At 47.2% G+C, this 21,354-nt stretch overlaps 1 protein-coding gene across 8 annotated transcripts in view; it reads left to right on the plus strand.

Moving 5' to 3' along the window:
• The window catches only part of LOC1272230 (octopamine receptor Oamb), a 95,077-nt gene that overhangs the window by 26,859 nt on the left and 46,864 nt on the right, over positions 1-21,354 (plus strand). For 5 of the 8 annotated variants that reach the window (XM_061652877.1, XM_061652920.1, XM_061652883.1 and 2 more), the window contains exon 2: positions 18,195-19,455. The gene's annotated coding sequence lies outside the window, so the exon portion shown is untranslated. Of the gene's footprint in view, positions 1-18,142; positions 19,456-21,354 lie in introns of all 8 variants that reach the window. The other 3 variants (XM_061652905.1, XM_061652914.1, XM_061652894.1) reach the window with 1 other exon arrangement.

Genomic DNA, 21,354 nt, shown 5'->3' on the forward strand with positions numbered 1-21,354 from the left:
TTACCATGTGATATTCGGACAGGAATAAAGGGAGTATGGCAAGCATTCTTTGAATCTGATAGCCTCTGTGAAGTTCAAATGTGTTGGGATTTGGAACCTGGTAGAGGAATTGACTATGGAAGCTATTGTTCAAGCTAACCAAAACATTGTAGTTCATTCTAATTGATTCATCAAGTTGAAAGGGAACTCTACGTGAGGATTTATTGAATTTGTCATGTGATTCGTGATTCGAAGTCATTCCAGTAACTTGGTTCTTCATTTGGAACCTTATAGAGGAATTGGTTAGGATTTAGAACCTGATAGAGGAATTGGTTAGGATTTGGAACTTGAAAGAGGAATTGACTATGGAAGCTATGGTTCAAGCTATCCAAAACATTGTAGTTTATTGTAATTGATTTATCAAGTTGGAAGGGAACTCTACGTGAGGATTTATTGAATTTGTCGTGTGATTCGTGATTCGAAGTCATTCCAGTAACTTGGTTCTTCATTTGGAACCTTATAGAGGAATTGGTTAGGAATTGGAACTTGAAAGAGGAATTGACTATGGAAGCTATGGTTCAAGCTATCCAAAACATTGTAGTTCATTCTAATTGATTTATCAAGTTGGAAGGGAACTCTACGTGAGGATTTATTGAATTTGTCGTGTGATTCGTGATTCGAAGTCATTCCAGTAACTTGGTTCTTCATTTGGAACCTTATAGAGGAATTGGTTAGGATTTAGAACCTGATAGAGGAATTGGTTAGGATTTGGAACTTGAAAGAGGAATTGACTATGGAAGCTATGGTTCAAGCTAACCAAAACATTGTAGTTCATTCTAACTGATTTATCAAGATGGAAGGGAACTCTACGTAAGGATTTATTGAATTTGTCGTGTGATTCGTGATTCGAAGTCATTCCAGTAACTTGCTTCTTCATTTGGAACCTTATAGAGGAATTGGTTAGGAATTGGAACTTGAAAGAGGAATTGACTATGGAAGCTATGGTTCAAGCTAACCAAAACATTGTAGTTCATTCTAATTGATTTATCAAGATGGAAGGGAACTCTACGTGAGGATTTATTGAATTTGTCGTGTGATTCGTGATTCGAAGTCATTCCAGTAACTTGCTTCTTCATTTGGAACCTTATAGAGGAATTGGTTAGGATTTAGAACCTGATAGAGGAATTGGTTAGGATTTGGAACTTGAAAGAGGAATTGACTATGGAAGCTATGGTTCAAGCTATCCAAAACATTGTAGTTTATTGTAATTGATTTATCAAGTTGGAAGGGAACTCTACGTGAGGATTTATTGAATTTGTCGTGTGATTCGTGATTCGAAGTCATTCCAGTAACTTGCTTCTTCATTTGGAACCTTATAGAGGAATTGGTTAGGAATTGGAACTTGAAAGAGGAATTGACTATGGAAGCTATGGTTCAAGCTAACCAAAACATTGTAGTTCATTCTAATTGATTTATCAAGATGGAAGGGAACTCTACGTGAGGATTTATTGAATTTGTCGTGTGATTCGTGATTCGAAGTCATTCCAGTAACTTGCTTCTTCATTTGGAACCTTATAGAGGAATTGGTTAGGAATTGGAACTTGAAAGAGGAATTGACTATGGAAGCTATGGTTCAAGCTAACCAAAACATTGTAGTTCATTCTAATTGATTTATCAAGATGGAAGGGAACTCTACGTGAGGATTTATTGAATTTGTCGTGTGATTCGTGATTCGAAGTCATTCCAGTAACTTGCTTCTTCATTTGGAACCTTATAGAGGAATTGGTTAGGATTTAGAACCTGATAGAGGAATTGGTTAGGATTTGGAACTTGAAAGAGGAATTGACTATGGAAGCTATGGTTCAAGCTATCCAAAACATTGTAGTTTATTGTAATTGATTTATCAAGTTGGAAGGGAACTCTACGTGAGGATTTATTGAATTTGTCGTGTGATTCGTGATTCGAAGTCATTCCAGTAACTTGGTTCTTCATTTGGAACCTTATAGAGGAATTGGTTAGGAATTGGAACTTGAAAGAGGAATTGACTATGGAAGCTATGGTTCAAGCTAACCAAAACATTGTAGTTCATTCTAATTGATTTATCAAGATGGAAGGGAACTCTACGTGAGGATTTATTGAATTTGTCGTGTGATTCGTGATTCGAAGTCATTCCAGTAACTTGGTTCTTCATTTGGAACCTTATAGAGGAATTGGTTAGGAATTGGAACTTGAAAGAGGAATTGACTATGGAAGCTATGGTTCAAGCTATCCAAAACATTGTAGTTCATTCTAATTGATTCATCAAGTTGGAAGGGAACTCTACGTGAGGATTTATTGAATTTGTCGTGTGATTCGTGATTCGAAGTCATTCCAGTAACTTGGTTCTTCATTTGGAACCTTATAGAGGAATTGGTTAGGAATTGGAACTTGAAAGAGGAATTAACTATGGAAGCTATGGTTCAAGCTATCCAAAACATTGTAGTTCATTCTAATTGATTTATCAAGTTGGAAGGGAACTCTACGTGAGGATTTATTGAATTTGTCGTGTGATTCGTGATTCGAAGTCATTCCAGTAACTTGGCTCTTCATCTCGCCAGATTTATCAAGAAGAACATTACCCGAATTTTGCATATATTTGCATGTCCTATCACCAATGTCTTGAATCACAAAGAAAGGACGTTTTCTGGAGCATTAATGCTGCAAAATATCTCTCGTAACATATTTTTTCCACATTCACACTCATTGGGAGTCTAAAGACACAACGAACTGGATGTGTGATAAAAACCCACCTCTCCAACTGCAAATGGAGTTGACTATTTGTCAAATAGTGATTCATTTCGCTAAAGTTCCGCACTCCACGTGTTCTACCTCAAACTAACCTCCTCTACACTCAATTTGGTTTACCCGTACCGAGTAGAGTGGAATGCCAAGTTGAATGCGTATGGTCGCTGTGCTGCAATGCCTCAAGGGTTGCTCAGTTTTTGACGACATCCTATTTTCGGTTTCTATATCGGCACCTCTCGCAGACCTGTGTGGAAGAACTTTGTACGACCGCTGTGTTAAGCACCGGACCGGATGATTCCCGCGATTCCATCGGGGGTAATTGGTGAAGGTCGTCTGTCGTGCGAGCTAGCGGTAGGTTTACCGGGTGAGTTGAGACATCGTGCTCAACCGTCCCTGCCGCACTCCGCGCTTGAATGTGGCCGCGCTTATCGGCGGGACGCTCACGGGGCCTGCCTCGAGCGTGCTGCTGCAGCTGGCAGACATGAGGCCGGTGAAATGTTTAGATTAATCGCTAGCTCACTTTTAGACAGATGGTGATCGGAGGAGAAGGATGGAATCGCTCCCAAGCAGCCAGTGTTGTATCAGCGCGCTACATCTAATTTGCCTGCAGTTGTTGTAGTTTCGTTGCAATTACCACAAGATTATTGCGTTAGGTGTTTACCGATCGGTGAGTAGCTTTGTGCAAAACATCCGCATGTTTGGCTGTAATTCACATTTGCACTGTTTCAAACAAATAGTTCGTTTCGCAAACATTCGAATTTCTTGCTAGAAGAGCTCACCGATCGATTGCCCTTGTTGGTTTCCCCTGATTTGGTGGTGTGTGTGTGTGTGTGTGTGTGGAGCTCGGCGCTGATTTGCCGAGGCTTCCTGGTTTCGCTGGTTGCCGCTTATGAAACTAACCAGCATTCCCACCCATCATCCCCCCCTCGCACACTTATTGACAGCTGCTAGTCAATCATCGAACACTCCACCAACACTTTGCACTTGGGATCGGGAGCGGTCGACGGGTGACCTCGCGCCGGTTCTTGCCACACTGGACCTTTCAATCGGAGAGTTGCGTCGGCGTCAGCTTGCGTGATCATGAAAAGCCACCCCAAAATGACACACACACACGCGGGAGGGGTGGCCTGCGACGCGCGGTCAATAGCCATACCAATAATAGTTTCAAACTCTAAATCGCGCCCTCTGCCACCGACGCGTGAAGCCGCCGCGCTCGTGCGAAGGCGCGCCGCGGTCAAACGCAAATTTAGCAGCACGATTTAGACAAGTCCAGCTTCTAAACCCCCACACGCCACACAGCCTGTCCCTCCTCCGTGGGTAGCAGGTGGACCTGTTTATACACAAGAGAGAGAGAGAGAGAAAGAGAAAGAGAACTGGCGAAGCGAGGACACACACCGCTGGACGGTGGATTTGACGCGAGGTGCGACGGGAATGCTTCTCCGTTGTTTTCGACGCTTAGTTTCATTTGAATTTACAGTTTGTGTGTGTGAGTGTGTACGTGTTGAGCTGCGATTGAGAGGTTTGATGGTTTAAGATTTGTTCCTCCCTGTTACGCTTCCTCCAGCGCGCGCGCGCTACGTCCTGCAGGGTTTCCCATAAACATCGCATTAGTGAGTGAGTCCCTACTTTGGCGAAGGTGATCGGGGGGGAAAAAGGGGCTGGTTGGCTGGCATGTGCAAGAAACAGACACAGACACACATTATTGCACACGCTTGATGTGGATGTGAGTGCGCTGGTAAAGTAACTGGGTGCATTGCAGGGGTTTTTCTGTTGCTATGGGGAGTTATGATGGGTATTTAATATCTTTAGGATAGTGTGAGCTCGAAAATGTTGCTTTTAATTACATTGAATTACTTTATTTATACTTATACTTAACTTATCAAAAGCACTAACGAATGTGTGCAAGCAGATAGGACTGTGTGAGCTTCGAGGAGGTGCATGTGTTACAAGATTAAAACTAGCGATGGCCATAATGGATTGAAATGAACGAGTGAGTGAAATTTTGACGATTTTTTAGCGAATTTAGAAGATGTTATTGACGAATCATTAGCTGATTTTACAACTTTTGAAGAGAGAGAGTTGATTCGTTCATGCCTCCGAGAAAGTAGAAGAGTTAAATAGAGCCTAGTAAGCCTCTGGATATAAAAGCGAAACTACATGTCATTTTCATAGGAAGATGTATTCCAACCTCGTACAAATAGATGGAGAAAATGGAGAGTAAGAAAGAGTTTAAGAATTAACTCACTAGTCCAGCTCATCAGCTCTGAGTAAACTAACGCTAATATGTAGTCCAAATACGGAAACAGCACATTCGATTCGAAGCAGTGTGGATTTGTAGGAACAAAGCTGTACTTATTCAATGGAATGTAAAATTTAGGAAGCTAGCTGCACTGTGGAGAGGTCTCACTATAATTTGAATTAAAATTAATAGTTACAAGCTGTTTTATGATCCATTTTTTGTTGTTGTTGTATTGCCAGGTACGCTAGCCCTGGCTTGCCTGCTTTTCGAAAGTGTCCAGCAACCTTCAATAAGCTTCAATCGAAGTCACAGTTTTCACGCGAACCAGCGGCCCCTGCGCTTCCCGCTAAACGTGTGCGCAAGCCGCAAACGTGCGTCTCGCCGGCCAGTTGTGTGCTGGGGGGGCGAGAAAAGCGTCCGCATAATAATAGTAATAACGCGAATCGGTCAGCCCGGGCACATGACGGGGGCCGGCGAGAACAACAACAACTAGAAACAAAAAACAACAAATAAAAAAAAAGAAAATAAAAACACCACAAACAAAGCACACATAGACACCCGGTCGGGCCAAAACAAAAGAATGCACAAGTCACCGTGCACGGAGGCACGGAGAGTTGGGGAGGGGGGCCACCCCCATCGGCGCACCCGGCCCACGGCGCATTAGAAGTTGCGCGGATGCGTGTGTTAATTAAGACGGCACGTTTGCGAGGCTAAAGAAGGCCAGCCCGCCTGACATGTAGGGGGGGGGGGGGGGGGCTGCAGGGAAAGCAGGTGGGTAGTATGGAAGAGGAGGAAGGGGGAGGGAAGAGGATTGACCGATGACAGCTAGCCGCCATCGATCGCCATCGGATCGGTTTTTGGGGATCGGAACGGTGATAATGATTCGGACGATGACGATGGTTACACAGTGTGCTTGCGAGCGCCCTTTTCTCTCTCTCTCTCTCTCTCTCCTTCTCTCTGGGCTGCTTGCGAATGGAAGGCACCGGACCCGCCGGTTCTGCACCGTGTGGTTTATAATTTTGCCTGTATTGATTATTTCACTTGGGACGGCCTGTGAGGCCCGTCTTTTTGTAGCGCTGCGTTTGACCCGATGACACAGCGTAAAGCGAGTGTTTGTATGCGTGCGATTTTATGTAGACCCGTGTGTGGGGTTGAGGTGAGGTCCCGGAAGGGGGGGGTCGATACGGTGTGCTATCGTAGCGTGGTGCTTGTCAAACACACACACACACACACACAAACACAGAAAGACAAAATCCACCGAAACGTTCTGGCATGTGTCGATTTGGAGGGCACCATGCGTCCATCCTGGCGAAGCGATCCGGTGCGAAGTACAGGGCTCCCCAAAATGTTGCAGGTTATGCGTGTGAGTGTACCGTACCGAATCGTATCGCATTAACATAAATCAATCCTCTTATCGGAATGGCACGGAGCAGGCTGGGTCTCGACGCCCAGCCGCCCTCCCTGAAAAGGACAACTATCGCAACCCCGAAACTAGAGCACACTAGCACTTCTGCCCCGGGCTCAGGGGCAGGCGGTACGTGCTATTGGTGCGCCGGTACCCCGGTGGGGAGACTTGCGGCGGTGCGGGACGACGAACCATTTACTCGCTCGATGTTTTATGCAATTCGCATCGATCGGCGCTCCCAAAACCGTCGTCCCTCGGCATTATCATAAACGACGTAGCAGATTCGGACACTTTGCCGGCATTCTCTCTGCGGATTGGAATGCGTTTCGGGCACCGTGTGTGTGTGGAGCCTTTGCTTTGTGCGAAAGATGAGCTGCGTGTGTGTGTGTGCACCCACCACCATCCTGTTGGAGCGGAAAAACGGATTACTTACCGAGAGTGGAGCTTTTGCGCAAGGTGCGTGGAGACTGCGACGATTTATGCTACCTTTTTTTTACCGTCTTCTAACTCCTAGCGCCGCATCTTCGCTCACCTCTGGCCTGTTCGGTAGATCATTGGCCTGTCAACGGTGCCTTGCGGCAGACGCTCGGTAATATATTGCCCGAAAAGGTAATTGATTACTCATTTATTACCCGCTTTGCTGCTTGCGGGAGAGTGTTCAGCCGGACCGGCCGACCGGGAGTGCCGACCATCGGAATGGTGGTATTCAATTATCCGTTGCTTTACTGCGCACTCAAATGCACACACACACACACACAGCAACACGCGCGTGAAGAAAAAGCTCTGAAGCTGTGGGGCGAACACGGCGGTAGGCTGTAATTAGCAAAGCAACCGATTGGGCGCGCGCGTTAGCAAATGGCCTGTGGGGAGTCAACGGTTTTTGTCGTTGAGCTACCCCATGATTAGGTGAGGATTTTTCGGGAAGGATATGATGGGGTGGAATGGTGATGTGTGTGTGTGTGTGTGTGCAGGTTTTCGGTTTTTTGCGCCAAGGTGTGCCGGAATGGAATGCAATCGAAGCCACTGCCTGTGCTTTGGCGCGACTTGGTGGAAACAGCAAAAACAGCGCAATAGAACGAGGTCGGTCGCTTTTCGGGCTCTGTTGGTCCAATGCGGAATTGTTCTTTTGTACAGCAGTCACTGCGGCTGCGTTGTACCGTACAGTGGCTCATTAAAATGATCCTTTAACAGGTAGAATGTGTATGTGCGCTAAAGTTGTAATTGAATTAATTGATGTAATTCAGGTTTGTTTTTTTTTTATCGCGGGGAAGTTTCTCTTGGTACAGGGTGCTCCGTTTGGAATTCGGCCTATGGAAGATTACGAAATATTTGTAGTAATTAGCTACTAAACACCTGTATGGCATTCTCAAACATCCCCAAAACGGCCAAAACATTTCCAGCAAAGAAAAACTGGTCTTATACAATGGTATTCCCTAGCATCCTTTTCACAGCTGGCCGAGAACTAACTAATGAATCTAGCGCACCATTTATCAGGACACAACTGCGACATGCAAAATTGTCAGCTCCACTGGTACCCACGGAAGATTCCAGGGCCCTCCCTTCCGAAGCAGGACCCTGACAGCAGGAGCCTCACAGTTTAGAAGAGGCAGTTGGTAACCTTTGGTTCATATCCTCTGTGTATATAGTACCGACGAATGTCAACTTCCCAATCTCAGCTGCAATCTCCCAGATACCCGCGCAAAAAACCTCCTAAAAGAACCAATATAAAGATTTTGGTCCGATACATCAATCCTCCGCTCTGCCGACATCCATTGAAAATCGATATCCATCATAATTACAGACGGAATACGCAGATGACAGCCCACTCATGACACTATTCTCATAATGCGTTTTTGCATCCTGTGAAGCTTTTTCATTTGATCCTTTGTTGCCAAGACACAAAAAAAAAAAAAACAGGCGAGACGAAGTGAAAGTGTGGTGACATAAGTGATTTGCACATTTGATCAGTTACTCTGAGTAAATAACAAGTTGCAAAACATCAGAGTTACTAGTAACTGCTGTCGTCCTTTTTATCATGTATCGCTTAATTCTAATAACCAGTAACTTGAAACTTAAAACTAATTATTTGAACCATTTCAATCTGTCCACTTTGTTAACATGACTTGTAATGATACGCCAGTCTTACTAGTTACCCATGCCAATTGCAGATAACTAATTATGTTTGCTCTTTACAGGGTTTTCCAGGGGTTCTCATACTTGTGGGACACTTCCTTGACGCTTTCCTATTAGAAGTGAACTTCATAAGTTGGAAATTGAACTCGATGGCACCCTTGTTGGACTCGTTGGAAACTCCTATTGGATTTGTCCAACAAGGGAGCTATAGAGTCAAATTCTCGTTAGATTAAGTTCATTTCTCGTAAGAAGGAGTCAATAAAATGTCCCACTGCTATGAGAACTCCTGGAAAACCCTGTATTGTCAATTTGACGATCAGTTACTAGTTACTATAACTAGTTAGTAGTGGACAAGTAACCGTTTGTTCTTTACATTACCTTCTCTATGTAAGACCTATATAGGTAAGTAAGGAAGTAAGTCTGAAAAAACGCACTTGTCATACCTTGAAAAGTTATTTATTTATCCTTTAAAAGGTTTACATGACAGAGTTTGTCCACATTTGTATTTGGCAATGGGATACATCAAATAAGAAGAACAAATAAGTTTAATAAAAGCATATCGAGAGCCACGTAAAACAACAGATAATGACGTATAATAAAATGAAAACCAACATTTCGCTGTACACCTCTTCCTTACGGGCGAACTAACCGATTAATTTACTGACAATCGAACAACAACTGAGCGCCATTGAGCGCGGAACACCCTTTAAAACGTATTATGTGTTTTTTTTTGTTAACTCGTCAAATCACAGCTCGTCATATTTTTTTTACTCGAATCCGCTCGTTTATTAGGGCCTGGTCACCTCCATATACTGTCGCTGAATCGTGTTGGATTGCTTTGGCCAGAGATTTCTGGCCATGGTATTGAAAAAATGTAAACATTTTTTGCCATCTTTGACGCTTTTAAGCTGAGCACAGATTTTATCGCTGAGCAGAGTCTGAAAAGCGCCGGCAGAAACGATGGCTTTTTGTACCCAAAATCCATCCCCCTCCCCCACTCACACAAAATATCTTTTATCACAATAGATAAATAATGCTCTTGTTTTGCGCTTCGCTGGCCTGCAGGTATGGGGCAAATGGTGCTAACGCTTCGGCAGGAGGAGGCGAACGCACAATGTTGCTTCTTCGCTCCGGCCGTCAAACATACAAAAGTGGAAGGAGCCATTGAGCAGTTGGCGTGTGCGTGCGCGTTTGCCCTTCTATGTGTGTGTGTGTGTGCGTGGTTGGAAGATTCTTCTCAAATAGGCATCGGTATCACATTTCTCCAAATAAGCAGCACTTTTGTGTGTGATGCAGTAAATCGAACCTTCCGCCTCGCCTTCTCCACACTCTTCTGTGGCTACACTGTTGTTGTTGTTGCCGCCGCTTCACTTACTGTAACACAAATCCCTCTTCTCTTCCCCGTGTGCGTGTAGGAGTAAATCCGGCGCGCGCGCCCTTCGTGAGATTACGGTCATGTAATCCCCCCGGCGCGCCCGCAGCGTGAGCGGAGATTCGAACTCGAGTGTCGATTCGGTTGCGCAAGGTCAGGCGCTCTTCACCGCTTGACCGTTTGCCGCCAGCGGCTCCGTTCAGCTTAATCCTCGATGTGGTTCTCCCCTTCCCAGCCCATGCTTTCAAGTGACTATACAAGCCAAAGCTTTCGACAGCATGCAAACGTGTAGAGCCAGAAACAAGTAAAGGAAAACTCTATTTCAGGGAAAAACATGCAGCCCGCGCTTTACCTTCTGCTTGAAGCAGATGAGCCTTCGGGACAGTTTTCAAATAATTCTAAGTAATATCGAATTGATCTTGAGAGTGGCTCAGGGAGAGTGTGATAAAGTGTGTGTGTGTGTGAGAGAGAGAGAGGGGGGAAAAAAGAAAAGGTAAAAATACAAGCAAATAAATACCGATCAGTCCCACAACGCCTCATGCATCGAAGCGAGCGCGTCAATACAGGCACGAGGAAAGTAGTTGTTCGGCATAGGAAAATTCCGCTTCCATTCACCACAGCGTGCCGAGTTTTATTTTCATCTCCTGCCCAAACCCCCCCCCTCCCCCCCTAATACAGCATAAGCGAGCATTCTAGAATCCTTGGCGGGCTGATGGCAACATATCCGATCCGAGCGATGAAAGTATCGGATGTTGCTACACACCGCCTACACACACACACACACACACATCGGTGCTTTACCAGTGGTGCAGAAGTAATGTGGAGGGGTGGCGCGTGGTTGGCATGAATTTCAAGTGAAAATCAATCACCACTCCTGGAACGACTTGGGGAGGAAAAGCGCCCAAAGGGATCGGCAAGGGCACAGGTGGCACGGCGGACCACGGACTCGCAAGAAATCCCAAGAATATGTTTGCCTACGTTTCGGAGGCGCTTTGGAGCTAGCGGAGGGCAGCGAGAAGGCGAAAGAAAATCATAGGAAACAGGAAGAAGAAGAAGAAGAAGAAGAAGAAAGCAAGCTCCCCAAAAAGCGTTTCCCTCAACAGCATGTTTGGCGATTGATGTGAAGTAATATGAAAGAACCCCGACAGGCGAAACTCACTGCCATGGCAGAATGCGGAGAGGTGGGGGTGTGGGTGGTGGAACCAATTTAGAAAAATCCAGATCCACCTCCTCCCAACTTCCCTTCCCGCCCGCGTCGTGTTTATATCGCGATTCATCAACTTAATTTCCCGACAATCTTCATGCTTTCTGCTCGCCCTTGGCGGGACGGGGTGGGTCGGTTTAGGGCCGGGAAGGAGAGCAAACAGTGCGAACGACAAATTCACTCCTGCCGCATTCTCCTGCCGGGCAAACAAAATTCTTTCCCCCCCCCCCCCCCCCTTCATCTCACCCTTCTTCGCTTTCCTCCACACCGCCCTCCACCCAGCTGCCGGGCACAATCGTTATCATCTGGCCCCGTTGATAACGTTTGTCTGCGATTTTGCCTGCGCCAGCGACTCCCGACTTGCGTAGCGATTCCATTGTGGTCTACCATTGTGCGTGCGTGCGTGCGTGAGCTTCCGGTGTGCAGGGTTCTGCGGAAAAACGAGGTGAGGGAGGCTTGAGATTTGGTATTCGCTCCGAGCCGCCCGGTTCCCGGTTTGTTTATTCTAGCTGCGCTCCTCAAAAATCCCCCCCCCCACCCCCCACCCCGCCTCGTCAAATACCACCGAGCGCACCGGGGATCGCAGCTGGGTGAAATTTTCCCAGTGACAGTGGGTGGGGGGTTCGGGGGGTTTGGTTTGGCTTTTGATTCAATTGTGGAGGTATTTGAAAATATTGCAAAGCGTACCGACGTCATCAGTTCCCCCCTCCCCCCCCCCCCCCCCCCCCCCTTTGGCCCGGGGAGTCCGGCGTACTGTGAAATGAGTACAATTGACGTGTGCTAAAAGCAACGGGCGCAGGGTGTCAGGCGAGTCATTTTTACGATGCGTGCGGCAATATTTTCTATATTTTGACTAATTTCACTTTGCCAGGCAGATTTGCATGCTTCGTATTTTTTTTACAACGCAAACGGCTGCAAACGATTTGGTTTACAGATTTCCATGTGTATTAGGTACGAGGACTTGAGCTTTACAAGCAGAAAATCATTGGAACCATAGCTCGTTTAATATACTTAGCAATAGGACTGTACAGGCCATAATTAAACGTCAACTAATCATTTAAACCGGGTCAATTCTGAGTGTCAAACGTTGGTTTGTTCACTGTTGCTGCAGGGCGGTAAAACGAAACCAACAACTTAAAGGTCAGAGTGACATGGCTTGGAAAACCCTGTAAACAATGCATGAAGTGCGGGTTTAAAAGTTTTTACTGAAATTGATGAAAATTGCAGCAAAAGAAGAAAAAAAAAACAGTACCAAACGTAGCAAAAGTCTAAAAAGGATGGAAAAAATGTACAAAAAAAACGGCAACACTCTCACACACGATGAAATCAAGTAAGCAATCGTTGCCAAATCTTTCGTTCGGTACCGATGGCAAAGGAAAGTGGGCAATACAAAAAAAAAAAACGAGGGAAAACGGATGAGTTTTTCCTTTTGCACAGAGCGGTTCCGTTTTCTTTGCGTTTTCCCATATTAAGCCAGGAAAGGCAGCTCCAGAGCCATTGCTGCTGCTGCTGCTGCTGCTCCTACGGTTGGCCATGTGTCACACCCTGCGCGTGTGTGTGTGTGTGTGTGTGGTTTACGTATTATAAAGAGTTGCTTGCAGCCCCCGGGATGGGGGGGGGGGGGGGGAGGAAAAATCCGTTTGTTCTCTACCTATTTCAGCCGATTTTCCAGCCGTTCGCACGCAGCGGCAGCAAAGGAGGATTGGGCAATGCAATCGGGCAGCGGGGGCCGTTGTGGCTTTCTTCGGCTTAATTGTGTCTTGCTGGTTTGCTGGTGGTGATTGGTGGAGGCTGCCATCGGCAGACGCAAATACATTCGATTTAAGCAAAAGCCGTGTGCCAGTCGGGGCAGAAAAACGGGGAAATGGAACGTGGTGCGGTGGTGCAGAAATTCAATCTGTTTCCCCCCCGGAGGCAGCAGGCGAAAGCAGGTGCTGCCAGTGACACTAGGGAAGGTGATTGAGAGAGGGGGGTGGGGGGGGGGGGGGTAGAGGGTGGAGTTGTGTGGAGGGCCGGTTTGTGGCGGGGGCGTTTCTCGATAATCAGCTTCAGAAATAGATAAAGAAAATGTAAAGAATTGGCAAATTTAATGGGGTAGGAGTGTTGAAACCCCATTCCACCCCTTTCCTCCCTACACCACCATCATCTGCCTCCTTCGCTTCTCCTTCCCCTCCACCACCCGCTACTCACCGAAGCGAGAAATAGATTCAGCTCTGCCAGCTGTTTCGCCCGAAGCTTCGCCACACGGTCCGCCGCCAGCATCGACTTTGTAGTACGTCGCTGGTCGCAGGGAGCCTCTCCCGTTTGCTCCGCTTCCCCATAAGGAAAGAATTCGGCGCTGTGAAAGGGAAGGAAGATGGAAAACTGTTCGCCGAACACAAAGCGTCGAACGAAATTGTGCAAAGTAAGCAACGCAAGCGAATGCACAGAGGGAATGAAATAGAGAAAGAAAGAGAGAGAGAGAAAAAAAAACGCCCTGTGAGCTAGCGGCGGCCGAGTGCAATGGAATGGAACATTATTGTTTCTTCTCGCGCATTCTCCAATGCGTGTTATGTTACGAGCAGGGAAGAAGAAAGGGGAAGAGGTAGAATAGGCACAGTGCAGCCTTTTCGCCAGCAAAAACGGGAAACGGGGGCACACAAATGGAGCGTCCGGTTAGAAAAGTTTCTTAACAAGGTACATTTTACCTGCGGCTTGCATACCTTGCAGGCGCAACGACTTCCAAAAACAGATCCAAACAAACTGCTTTTAACGGCATTTTTCATGGGTTTAACCGCTTTCAAACCGGGTTTTAGCGGCATTTTCGTGGCGTGGGCTCTTCCTACAGTAAACCAAGGAAAAGAAAAAGAATAAAGGGTCCGATTAGAGGTTTCAATCGTGCATGGCGACGGAAGAAATGTCACATAGTGGTCCGTTTTCGGTGCTTGCTGGCTTTTCTTTTTATTTGCGCCGATCAAACCGTTTCTTATCAGTTCTTTTCGATGGTTCGTTTCACCTCCGCCACGTCACAACGTTGTGCCTTCTTCTTCTTCTGTATGTGTGTATCCCCTTCAACCTCCATTTCCCCCTAACGAAGGTCATTAGGTGTGTGTGTGTATGTATGACGTAGATGGAGCCAAAGGTAGACAACCTGGGACAATTTTAACGCGATCGCTTTGTGCGACCTGGTGCGGCGATACGTTCGGCTCGTCTTCGCTCATTACATCACCCACAGAGACAAGTCAGCGGGATGGGGTGGTCGCATCGGGGGAGGAGGGGGGGGGGGGGTTAGAGTGCAGCCTTTCTGCTGTGTCGGTTTTCCATCAGCGATTTCGCATCTCGAGCACCCGAGCTAATGATAATTGATACCGTTGGGCTTTCGGCAGACAGCGGAGAGCAGGCGCAGAGGTGTATACGCCGGGCTGATGGATTCAGCGTGGCGCTGGCCCTCCCCGGTGCACGTGGCAGTCCACACTGCGAGGGAAAGCTGAGGGGCAGTGGGGCTGCGGCGGCTACGGCAGAGAATGGAAAATAAATCATCCGACCCTTATCTCGAGACAGCGAAACGCGAGAAAATGCAGGCGAAGAAAACTCAAACTCACCGGCACCGGTCGGTGTGATAACGGTTTCGGAGGAGCACGGAGAGAGCGAGCGAGAGAGGTGCATTTGCGCACCTTTTTTGTTCCCAAGGAGGCAGCTGTGGGGGGTGGGGAAACTGTGCTGGGGGGGGGGGGGTGAAACGTTATTATACGGTCCATTTTTCTAGGACACATTGTTACAGCAAGGCACAGGAAGGGCGCAGCAGCAGCAAAGAAGGAAGGAAAAAAAGGTCCGAAAAAGGGAAAAAAGTTTCCAATTGGAGAAAATGAGAATGATACCAGAGCTGGGGTCGGGGTGCGGCGTCAGGAAGAACGACGAAGGTGGTTGGGAGGAAAAACATGGGCACAAATAATTTTTTTGGCTAGCGCTGGCCCGGACCATTATCCTTATCATTGTCATCGGTCCAGCAGCAGTACCCGCGAGCCGTATGTCCTTCCTTCCTTTCCTAGCTTGCGCTGCTCCGTCCCTTTCGCCTAGAAAGACGTATTTCCTCATCGGTGAAACGGAGCGACGCGGGAAGATTTGTACCGACCGAGATGTGTTAACGGACGAGAGCCCAACGACGAACGAGCCCTTGGAAACGCTTCGAAGGCTTTTCACGGTCACCGGAAATCAGGCTAAAGGAGAGGTGCACGTGTGTGTGTGTGTGTGCGAGGCAAGTATGGTGGAAAATCATTTTTTATCCCCTGCTTGTTTCGTCACCCACCTTCATCACCTTTACTTTAGCGCTTCTTGCTGCGATATGAAAAGAGTGTTGGAAGTAAACAAAAAACAAAAATGTAAACTAAATAATAAATATGAAGGAACGCTTTGTTGTTTCGCGTGTGTTTCCGGCAGTCTCTATCTAGACTAGAGAGGTGCTTTCTGGAGCGCATACACGACTCCGATCCAACTCCGGTTATTGTTAGTCCGATTCCGCAACTCCTGTCAAACCGGAACCACTAGCTTCTCCCGGCGTCGAAATCGGAGTCATCCAGAGTCGGAGTTGTCTGAAATAGACGTCGTTCGAAGTAGAAGTCGTCCGAAGTCAGAGTCAGCCGGATTCAGAATCAAACTGAAGTCGGAGTCGCTTGGAGTCGCCCTTGGGTTTTCCGTTTTTTTGCACGTGCACTTAGTAAACAGGACATAGTTTCTAAGAATAGCTTAGAGACGACAGCAATGCTTTGTGACAACAGCCTTGAGCCGGTCGACATCGTCTCCGGATGACTCCTAACGACTAACGGAGGGGTCGGACCTATCTTCCGGAGTTGGTTCCGAAATGTTGGGAATTGGATCGCATTGGACGCCAGACTATTGCCAACGTTACCCATCACTAATCAAGGCAATGTATGTCCTCGGCTCGGTGTGTGCTCCATTTGCAACGAAGCCACGTACGAAGGCGTAGGTAGATAGCACGACCCGAGCCCCGAACCCCTTCGAGAATAAACGTATTGGCAAGGACCTCAGCGCAACTCGCTCGAAATCACGTCGGACACCGCAGGGAGCACGAAGCGCGAATAAAAACTGTCCCCACAGGGTGCTGACATGGGTAGGGGAGAGGAGGGGGGAAGAGGTGGACTTCATCCCCACCTTCATCAGGTTGTTGTATTTGGGGTTTTTGCAAGTCCTGGGACTCGGAGATGTGAACGGAAAAGGAAATAGACAATCTGTGGACGGGTTTCAAAGGTCGTCCCGGGTGCCCAATCCTTTCAAGGTGGGGCGGTTGAGGGGGAGGGGGAGAAGAATGGAAGCGGGAGTTTGGAGCTGAAGTGGTGGAAAAATAAATTCTCCCAGGTTAGTGATTTGCCCCTCTTTGATAGTACTCGTAAGTGGGTTGGAGGGGTATCCACGACAGGAGTAAAGGGGCGAATGGGGCTCGTACCAGCACACCTGACACGCCGTCGGGGACGGGTGGTTTTTTTCCTATCACCCTCTCCCCCTCCCCCCCCCCCCCTTCCCAACACCGATCTACACCATGCACATTCCGCACAAATTGTAATATTCATGATTTTTGGCATGTTTTTGCTTCTTGTTGTTCGGATTTTGGGATTTTTCAGCACCGACGCTACGTGCCACCTGGACAGCAAGGGTGACATTGTGGAAGGGTGAATGTAAACTGGGCTGAGGTGACATCAGAAAAGGAAAGGAAACAAACTCCGTTGCCGCTTCCCTTGAATTCTGGTCGAAAAATGTATGTTTCGCTCGCATATTTTGTTGCCTTGCCCGCGCGCTCGTTCGATTTATGTTATTTTTGGTTGCATGTAAACAGCCGTAACAAACGCACGCGTAGGTGCAAAAAAGGGTTTTTTTTTCTGCAATGGGGGGGGACAGCCGGGAATTTTAAGGACTTCCCTTCGGCTTCCCGAACCACTACCGCCCTGCTACCACCAGCTTGGGATTCAAAATTCATACCGGGTAGGTCCCACGAGCAGTTCACGAGCAGTCAGCTGGTCGCGTTTTGGCTGGTTGAGGGGTTGTGCGAAGAAACATTGGAGAGGGAGCAGGAGTTCATTGTTCGCCCGGTGACTTCCATCAGACGAGCAGTTCTTGACGTTTTTGGTTCGCTTGAAATAGTTCGGGAGATTCAAGGATGAAGTTCTGCTGGGTTGATGTGTCGCACGGGATGATCTAAGTATTTGTTTGTACAAATCTTCTTATCAAAAGTTTGACAGTAGACAGGGCCGCCGGTAGCAACCAATTTCAAACGGTGCCAGCGCCAGCTGTCACAGCAGCCGAGTATCTTGTGTGATAAAAAATGCAAAAAAAACTCCTGATCGAAGCTGTCAATAAAGCGTGAAGTCCTGAGCTCCAATAACAGCGACATCCTGCAAAACGGCTTCAGGTACAGGTACGGTTAGCATACTATCGGGTGACCCGGATTTGTTCTGACAGCTTCCAGCGTGCATATCATGGCTGGATATCGAGTTAAACAAAAAAAAAAGGAGCTCTGTGCTGAGCCAGCAACTAAGTGAGCAGAAGTTCTCGAATCTCACACCCACCAAATCCCCGGGACAGCAGTTGATCCGCCGCGTGGTAGACACCGTTTGCAGCATGGATCGTTTGCTAAAATCCCCAGACTGTTCAGCACTTCTAGCGTAGTGTCCCGCAACTGCTTCGCACGAAACACTTCCGTGGCTCTTTGCCACTCGGCTCGATCGCTACACGCTAGCAAAGAGTGTGGCGCTGTCTCTCTCTCTCAAAAACCAACCAAAACTGTCTAACCGTTTTTTTTTTCATTTTTTTTTCTTGCTCTCTATTACAGGACACACCGGAGGAAGCAGAAATTGCTGCGTAAGAGGCGGACGTGAGTGAATTTTTCACGCCTCAAAAGCATACCGGCCAGAAGGGATCGGCCAGAAGCGCGCGGGCACATCCTCCAGGCACGTTCGGCCAATGGAGCCCATTTTGTTAGGGAGCCCGGGGAGCAAGGGATACTCTTGAGATAACGGTTTTTTGTGTGTCTTTCAGCCCGTGAGTTTTATTTTACCTTCATTGTGAATTTTCTTTCGCTCTGGTGCAGCTTTCTCCCACAGCTAGTGCTAAATGAACTCGTCCCCCGTCCCGAGTTTTGGAACTGTTTGGGTAGGTGGGATCGCACAGGTCGTGCAGGTGCAAAGACTTTGGGTGTAAGGGGAATGGTTTTAGCGGCTTCACGGGAAGCCAGCGACACAGTGAGGCGACAGCTCTGGGAGGGCTGAGTGTGACAGACCCTTTTGGTGTAGTGCAGAGTGAAATATAGCGTGACTATCCGTGGCAGTGATTCCAAGTGCGGAAGAAGAGCGTCCAATGGTGATGGTCTTAAGAATGTTTGGGAAAAAAACAACTGTTCAAACTACAATAATATAAGACAAACAATAAGAAGGCAAACAAAAACAAAACACTGACACAGGCTTACGAGTGGCGTCAAAGTCAGCAAAACACACATACACACGCACACAATAACGGCTTACGGTTGGAGTGAAAAGTGTGAACTCGAGTGGTGCAATAATAACGGCGAAGAGGATGGCACGACGGCAGCAAACCATCGATGAAATATTTCATAACTCATAAGAGCGACGCCACACTGCACTAAGCAACTCTCGCGCGAGCGCGCGCGTCCCACAACTGTCAGCGTCAGCCGCCAGAACCGTCCTCGTCCAGTGACTGCCATATTTGCAAGATTCGGTAGAGGAACCGATCAGTGCGAGTGCTCACGGTGGGTGCGCGGGTACGCGCGGGAGTGCTGCCAGCGAGTGAAACAACACCGTTCGGCGACACAACAACAACAGCAGCAGCAGCCGACTCCCAGCAAGGTGCCAAAAAAAACGGGTGGCCGGCGTGGTACTGGGATACTGTTGGCGGGGTGAGAACACGAAAAGTGCTTCCGTGTCGGAATTCCTTCCGATTTGTCAGCGGTTTTTGTTGCGCTGCTGTGTTCGATTGCTACCGCACCCACCCCCCCCCCCCCCACCCCGCACATACACCCTCAACCCACCCACACAGCAGCGGAAGCAGAAGAAGAAGTCCACTCTCCGGGCCGTTCGCCAGCCACAACCCTTAGCAGTGTGGGAAGGGTGTGTGTGCGCGCGTGAGTGAGTAAGTGTGCGTGTGTGTGTGTATGCTGCTGCCAGCGCTGCTGCTACTGCCGCCGCCGTTGCCGTTGCTAGACTCGTTTGAATGGCTTACGGGGCGAGTACGGCGAGCGTGAACCAACTGCTGCTGCTGCTGCTGCCACGACCACAAAATGGCTAGATTCTACCAGACGGCTACATTCGGCAAACTGTTTCACAATTGGATCGAAGGTAGGTTTACGCGTGTGTGCGGCTGTTAGCGAAAGGGGTTTGTCCCCCTGTTTTGCGCTATGATTATTTTATCCCTTTGTAGAGCTTTGAGCAAAGTGCCAGAGAGAGAGAGAGAGAGAGATAGAGAAGAGCTCAGGAACTCGCCGTATTTTATCGATCGATAGGCGGCCGACGTACGATCGATTAGGAAACAGTCATCCTGACAGCTGTCAAACCAAACTACTGAGGACGGGACCGGGTTGGCTGAGATGAATAGTTGATCAGGTTGGGCTAGTGATTTATGTAATTTCTTTGCGCCCAGCCAGCCAGAAAGGTCTCGCATCGGATAATCTCATCTTCGCGGTACATCTCCCCCCCCCCCCCCCTTCTGCTCCTGAAAATCGTTTTTCATGGTAAAAGGTTTTATCGTTTGCTATTTCTTGCTGAATGATAAATATTTAGCCGACTGGTAAGAAAGTCAACTTTGATGCGTTTGTTAAGATTTCGGAGTAATATCGTCGATATTCTTTCCTCACAGAGTTACAGCAAAGCCCGATTTTGGACATGGAGTTGGGCTTCATAGAAATTTGACCTTGCTGAAGTAGTAGAAATATAATTACACAGAATTTGTACTTCAACCAAATGCAATTTCTTGTCAGAAGGATCGATGGATTCATGTTGACAAACTAAGAGCTAGTAAGCCTTGACAGCTAGAAATTGATAGAATACGACACGTTTGGTGGTAATGTTACCAAGTACTTCAGGCCCGTACGGACACATACAAAAAGTTGTGGAGTTGTATTTCCAACTAAGTACAGACAGAGAATATCCCCAATAAGGTCCTTTTTGTGCCAGACGGAATACCATACAGTAGTCAAATCCTATAATCGTCACTATTCCCAAAACTAACGACAGCGACGAACTGTAAATTGTTTTGATTGTAGTGTACCGTAGGGCACAGACGGAGGTCTGTCTATTACGCCTTTTTACTGGTTGGAATTGTTCGTCAACTAGTATCTAGTACAACAGCACGAACGTTGGCGCCGTTATATGTCTAGTGACATAGGCTAGATGGGTATTTATCTTCTTAACTAACAACAGCAAGAGAGCTAGTGCGATTAGTTTCTTGGAGATAATGCCACCGCAATCTTATGCCAGTGACTTTTAACGTTATTTTATCTTATACCTATGCGGCTTTAACATGGGACCTTGCCATTGTGGAATTGGTTCAGTTCCGTAATGCGAAGATATATACCCATCCCATGGTTAATCTCGGCAAGGAGGCAGAAGGCCAAGGATAACCAACTGATTAAAGATCGACAGGATAAGATTGAAAGCGCGTTTATGGCCAAGGAAGACGAAGGCAATATCTGCTACTGGGATGTCGTAAACGGTGATATCGTGCACCAGTATTGAGCTCATAAACATGTAATGATATAGATTTCATTTGTTTTGCTTCTTCTTCAGCGTATCATTCTAGTGCCAGCTGTTTATGCCGGCTTTAACATGCTCACAAGGATCTTACTTACGTTTTACCTCTTTTTTGATTTATTTCATACATTTCCACGTTTGAGCAAGGTTGCACTATATGTGACGTAGTACTTTATCTTTATGGATGGAAGCCACGGCCTAAAATCGCCGGACACATTGAAATCCTCTTCTAACTGGAGGCATAAATATAGTTTTCTGTTAGCAATTCTCAATGTTGTACTCAAGCACCAGAAAGGAATTACAGTGGGTCCACACGTAACGAATTTAATCCGTTCCAGAGCATCAGGCAAGCATCTCCTTACGTGGAAGGCCCTTTTCCACATAATTTATATCAAACCCATGCCTTTCTGAAAAGATGTGGAGTATGGATGAAATTTGTTCTCTGAATCGAATAATTTCCGAAGAAAGAACTATTTTCATTCTACTTCA

This window comes from Anopheles gambiae, chromosome X (genome assembly GCF_943734735.2).
Source record: "Anopheles gambiae chromosome X, idAnoGambNW_F1_1, whole genome shotgun sequence".
Lineage (NCBI taxonomy): Eukaryota > Metazoa > Arthropoda > Insecta > Diptera > Culicidae > Anopheles > Anopheles gambiae.